Here is a 6,000-nt window from a genome sequence, read left to right on the forward strand (position 1 = left end):
TGTTGTTTCATCACTGCTCACTCACTGACTGTCATAGATCCCAGTGGCAAGAATCAGTGTCACTCTGCCACCATTTTTTCTTACTTGATTGATTTCCCATGTCTGACATCTTCTTCATAGCTGCCTTGCAAACCCACTGTCAGAGGTGTTTAATATAGATACTCTTTTATTTATGCATGCTGAGGAATGCCTAGGAGGTTCAGAAACTCTCTTCCCAGTCCATATTACAAGATGGGTGAACTGATGGAAAAGTCTTGGAGTGATGTTGCTACTCCCATTTAAAGATGCTGAAGCAAGTGTTTCATTGGTCCTCTGGCATCTTTATGTCTTCAAAGACTTGCAATGTCCTTTGTTCAGAGAGTTATTCAGCGAGCAGAAAATGATGAGCAAGTCTGAGAACATGTCAATGTGAGGATGCTCCCCAGTTGCAGGCAGACAGGGCATTTTCCTCCATCCTGTCTCTGTGTCACAACCAGCAGTGTTTTGCTTCTCACAGAATCACAGGGCCACTTCACAAAGCAATTTTCTGCTCCCAATAATCACACTACCCTGCTGGCTATACAAATCATCCAGTATTGAGTATCCTTCCTGAAAATCTTTTCTCAAGGAAACGTTACTTGAAGACCTGATTTTGTGCAATGAGAAAGGAATACCTGTCACCGGCTATTTCCTTCTTCAAACATCTCAGCTAGCAAAGTTTTCTTGGTTCCTTTGCCCTTTGATGTCAGGAAAAATGAAGAACAAGAAAAAGGCACAAAACCATTAGTGAGACTTCACTACCTTTTTGTAAGTCAATGTAATTTTATATGTATAACACACATTTTAAAACAAGTAGCAAATAATATTTTATAGGCAATTTTGTTTAGCAAATGATTACAGAGTGATTTTTATTGTTCTTAGAGACCAATGCTAAGGGAGTCAGAGCCAAAACCCATACAATCTATTTCCTTATGGAGTTTACAGTCTAGTGGAGGAAGGAGATGCACATATAGACGGCTGCCTCTAGGTACAGCTGTGTGGGTCAGGCTGGGTGGTACACTAGAGAGATGCACAAGATCTGAAGTCAGATTATCTGGGTTCAAATCTTGGCTCAGCCATTTGCGAATCTCCAATCTTGAGCAAATTACTTAACCTGTCTAAGCCTCGGTTTTCTCACTGATAACTAAATCATGGGGCTATTTTGAGGGCTTTACAAGTTAGTGTACACAAAGCCTCAGCATAGTTCTGGATACACAGGGAGCTCCAAAGAATAGGAAGCATCTCTTCTTCAGGAGGAAACAGTACTTGGGCAGAGGAACTGAGTGAATGCTGCCCATTACTGTAGGAACAGCGTGGGGGAATATTAATGATCTGGAAGCTATTCAACGTTGGCTGTGCTGAGTAGCCTCACCAATCTGTTTAACTCTCTCCATAGAGACCAACTAGTGACTGCATCCAAAAGAGGAGGGAAAAACTACAGGGAAGATAGAAAAATGACTTTTAAAAAAGTCAGTGACATTGTTGGCACCTGCCCCCTCCCCTTCTCCTGAGATCTCAGGAGCTACACCAAGGAAGACAACTTTCTGTGTCACATACAGCAATTACTTGGTTGATTTTCTACAAGGAGTTGCTATTTTTCTGTTGACAAGGCACACTGAATTGATCATTTTGCATTACATAATATTCAATTTACTGTCTCATAACACTTTATTTGTTTTATATCAGGAGCTGTGTGCCAGAGGGCTATGATGATGTTGAAAATGAATCGTTTCAGTCACTCACGGGCACTGCTAATGATTTGTCTGCCAGCTTTTTAAACTTGAATTTATTTGACAATTTAGTGCCCAAGAGATAAAAAGTAAGAATCTACTTTTGAACATAGGTAAAGCCAGATGGAGGCTGAGGGGTAAAGAAGAGAATTTATTTTGTTGGAGGTTGTGATGCCAAGTATTTACCATTTGTAATACCAGACTTCTTAAAAATAAACTTTTAATTTTAGAATAGCCTTAAGTTTATAGAGAAAATGTGAACTAGTTCTTAGAGTCCCCACACCTGCAACACTCAGCCTTCTCCCTACTGGTAATGTCTTATATTATGTAAGGTCCATTTGCAACAACCACTGAAGCAAGTGTGAAGCATCACTATAAACTAAATTCCACATTTTGTTCAAATTTACTCAGTTTTTACCTAATGTTCTTTTTCTCTCTCAGGCTGTCATTCAGAATACCATGTTACATTTAGTCATCATGCTTTCTTAGGCTCCTCTTGCCTCTGACAGTTTCTTAGATTTTCATTGTTTTTAATGACCTTGGCAATTTTGAAGAGCAGTATCAAGCATTTTGTAGAGATGTCCCTAAAATTGTTATGTAATGTTTCTCTTTAAGATTAGACTGAGATTTGGGGTTTTGTAAAGAGAATGTCAGGGGTAAGGTTCTATTTTCATCATCACATCATATCAAGGGTACATGCTATCTTTGAGACGTTATCATTTTTTATGTCAACCTTCACTGCCTGGCCAAGGTGATGTTTATCTCCACTATAAAGTTGCTCTTTCCTTCCCCATTTTCATACTGTGCTCTTTGGAAAGAAGTCACGTAAGAAGTAGGACTTATGTTCCACTTCCTTGAGAGAAGAGATTTTTTTGATTTTCATCTGTGCTTGAGATTTGTCTATTCTCTCTCATTTATTTATTTTTCAATCATTTATATCTGTATGGACTCAGAGATTTATTTTATACTTTGGGCTCTAATCCCATATTTTGTTTATTTTGTTGCTAAATTGCTCCAGCTTTGGCCAGTGGAGCTCTATCTATTTGCTTTTGTGTTCCTTTTACACACCCACATCATGGTGGGTTGTTTTGTTCTGGCAGGGGGCCTTTTTTTGAATACTCCCTTACTTCTTGGCAACACAAGATACTCCAGGCTCATCTTGAGCCAGCCCTAGAATCAGTTATTTCTTCAAGTATGGATCCTTTGATGGAGAGGATAATACCATTGGGAATTGGTACTATCAATAGACTTTGAGATCTGGGTGTTGGGTATGCTTGTTGTTTCTAGAGTGTCTGCTTCTGATACCAACTTTGTTACCACTTGTTCCTGATTCCCTGGGGACTCAAATTACCCAGGGACCCATCCTGTAGTGGTTCATCCCAACATCTCTTCCTCAGCAGCTCACCACAGGAAAGCTGAGCCAAACCATCTCCTCCCCCCACCAACCCTCTATCAAAAGCTATCCACCTGTGTCCCCTTCCTTCACTGCTCTTATCAGCTTCTGAGGATAATTAGTTACCTCAACTTTGCAGAGAATCTTCCAGGTGATTTTCAATAAATATTTGTTACATTGAATAGAATCTGATAATCTAATTCCCATTAAGTTGTCAAAAACTGATAATGGATTAAAGTATCACTACTCACATGAGATAACTGAATTTTTAATATAGACTTTCTGAAGACACAGCTCTCCCCCAAGAAAATGACACCAAAAGGTGGCAGATGCTTGGGAAGATATATACAACCAAATAAACCTCAATTTAGTGGGTCCTGGCCAGCATTTGGAAAAATCAAAAAAAGATAGAAAATATAAAATGTATCACATATAATAGAATAAAGATTGCTTTGTGAAGCTTTGGGGCTTGTATTTATGTGTGTGTGTGTCTGTGTGCATGCACATTCACTGAGTCATGATAAACATCACATCCAAAGTCATCATGTCTAAGTGCTATTCTTTCCATTATTTTATATAAGGATGTAGAGGACATTAGAAATCTTAAGGATTATTACATGTCCTTGCATGCTAAGAAGCTTCAGTCATGTCTGGCTCTTTGTGACCCTATGGACTGTAGCCTGCCAGGCTCCTCTGTCCATAGGGATTCTCCAGGCAAGAATACTGGAGTGGGTTGCCTATGGTCTTTTCCAGGGGATTTCCTCAACCCAGGGACTGAATCCTCTTATGTCTCCTACAATGGCAGGCAGGTTCTTTACCACTAGTGCCACCTGGGAAGCCCAAAGATTACTATGCGAAATCTCAATTGGGCAAAGCAGATGATTTCAGTTCCATTTTTTTTCTTAACTTCCTTTGGAAATATTTCACAATCATTGTTCTGGTCAGTGGCATGCCATATCAATAGGTTTGGCTATGCTGTGATCTGTTTTCATGGATATTAAAATATATCATCCATTTAGGATAGGAGATGATTCTTTCTTTTTACTTTCTAGTTTATCTCTACTGAGTAGTCCCATCCTTCTAGATGTCCATGTAAATAACTGGACAATATAGTGTAACATTAAGCATTCATAAAACAATATCTGACATTCTGAACTCTGTGGCTTTAGCCCAGGAACTTCGGTTTTCCCATGGGTAAAATGGGACTGATGTTAATATTGACCTTACAGCATTTTGGAGATAGAAAGACTTGATATGGTATACTTTGAATAAACATGGTCAATAAATAGGCCAGTATTCTGTGAACTGTAGATCATAATTCCTCATGTCATGAAATTAATGGGCTATATACAAAAGCAAATAATATAATAAACTAACATAGCAGAGTATCTGAAAGTGCTTAGAGTAAATCTGACTCCCAAAACTTTGGTTCTCTATATTTCTGTCTGTGTCTGTTTACTTGCGTGTGTCTGTATGCATGGATACTGGGTCATTAGGTAAAATGTATTTCTTACTAATGGTCATGATCAGAAATATCTGAAATGTCAAACAGATCTTCAGTTCAATTCAGTCACTCAGTCTTGTCTGACTCTTTGCAACTCCATGAACTGCAGCATGCCAGGCTTCCCTGTCCATCGCCAACTCTTGGAGTTTACTCAAACTCATGTCCATTGAGTTGGTGATGCCATCCAGCCATCTTATCCTCTGTCCTTCCCTTTTTCTCCTGCCTTCAATCTTTCTAGGCATCAGGGTCTTTTCTAATGAGTCATTTCTTTGCATGAGGTGGCCAAAGTATTGGAGCTTCAGCTTCAGTATCAGTCCTTCCAATGAATATTCAGGATTGATTTCCTTTAGGATGGACTGGTTGGATCTACTTACAGTCCAAGGGACTCTCAAGAGTCTTCTCCAACACCACAGTTCAAAAGCATCAGTTCTTGGGCACTCAGCTTTCTTTATAGTCCAACTCTCACATCCATACTTGACTACTGGCAAAACCATAGCTTTGATTAGATGGACCTTTGTTGGCAAAGTAATGTCTCTGCTTTTTAATATGTTGCCTAGGTTGATCATAGCTTTTCTTCCAAGGAGCAAATGTCTTTTAATTTCATGGCTGAAGTCACCATCTGCAGTGATTTTAGAGCCTAAGAAAATAAAATCTGTCAGTTTCCATTGTTTCCCCATTTATTTGCCATGAAGTGATGGGACCAGATGCCAAGATCTTCATACTTCCCCACAAATTTAATTAACCCCTCCCCATCCTTTAATTTTAAGCTCAGCTATCCCTCTCTCAGACAACCTTTCTTTAGCTGTCTCTCTGGTTTAAATCCTTTACCACATTATGAAACTGAATTTTATCACTTAGCTGTAATTTTACATTTGTGGCTCAAACAGTAAGAATCTGCCTATAATGCAGGAGACCCAAGTTCCATCCCTTGGTTGGGAAGATTCCCCTGGAGTAGGAAATGGCAACCCACTCCAGTATTCTTGGCTGGAGAATCCCATGGACAGAGGAGCCTGGCAGGCTACAGTCCATGGGATCACAAAGAGTCAGACACAACTGAGTGACTAACACTTTCACTTTTATGTAATTATTGCACTTCCTCTATGGATAGCTCAGTGGTAAAGAACCCACCTGCAATGCAGAAGCCACAGGAGATGTGAGTTCGATCCCTGGGTCAGGAAGATCCCCTAGAGGAGGGCATGGCAATCCTCTTCAGTATTCTTGACTGGCGATTCCCAAGGACAGTGGAGCCTGACAGGCCACAGTCCAGACGGTCACAAAGAGTTGGACACAATTGAAGCAACTCAGCACACATGCACGTGTGACTGTTAGGTTAGCAGCTGTATCTCTTTTTAGGT

This window comes from Oryx dammah, unplaced genomic scaffold (genome assembly GCF_014754425.2).
Source record: "Oryx dammah isolate SB20612 unplaced genomic scaffold, SCBI_Odam_1.1 HiC_scaffold_27, whole genome shotgun sequence".
Classification (NCBI taxonomy): Eukaryota; Metazoa; Chordata; class Mammalia; order Artiodactyla; family Bovidae; genus Oryx; species Oryx dammah.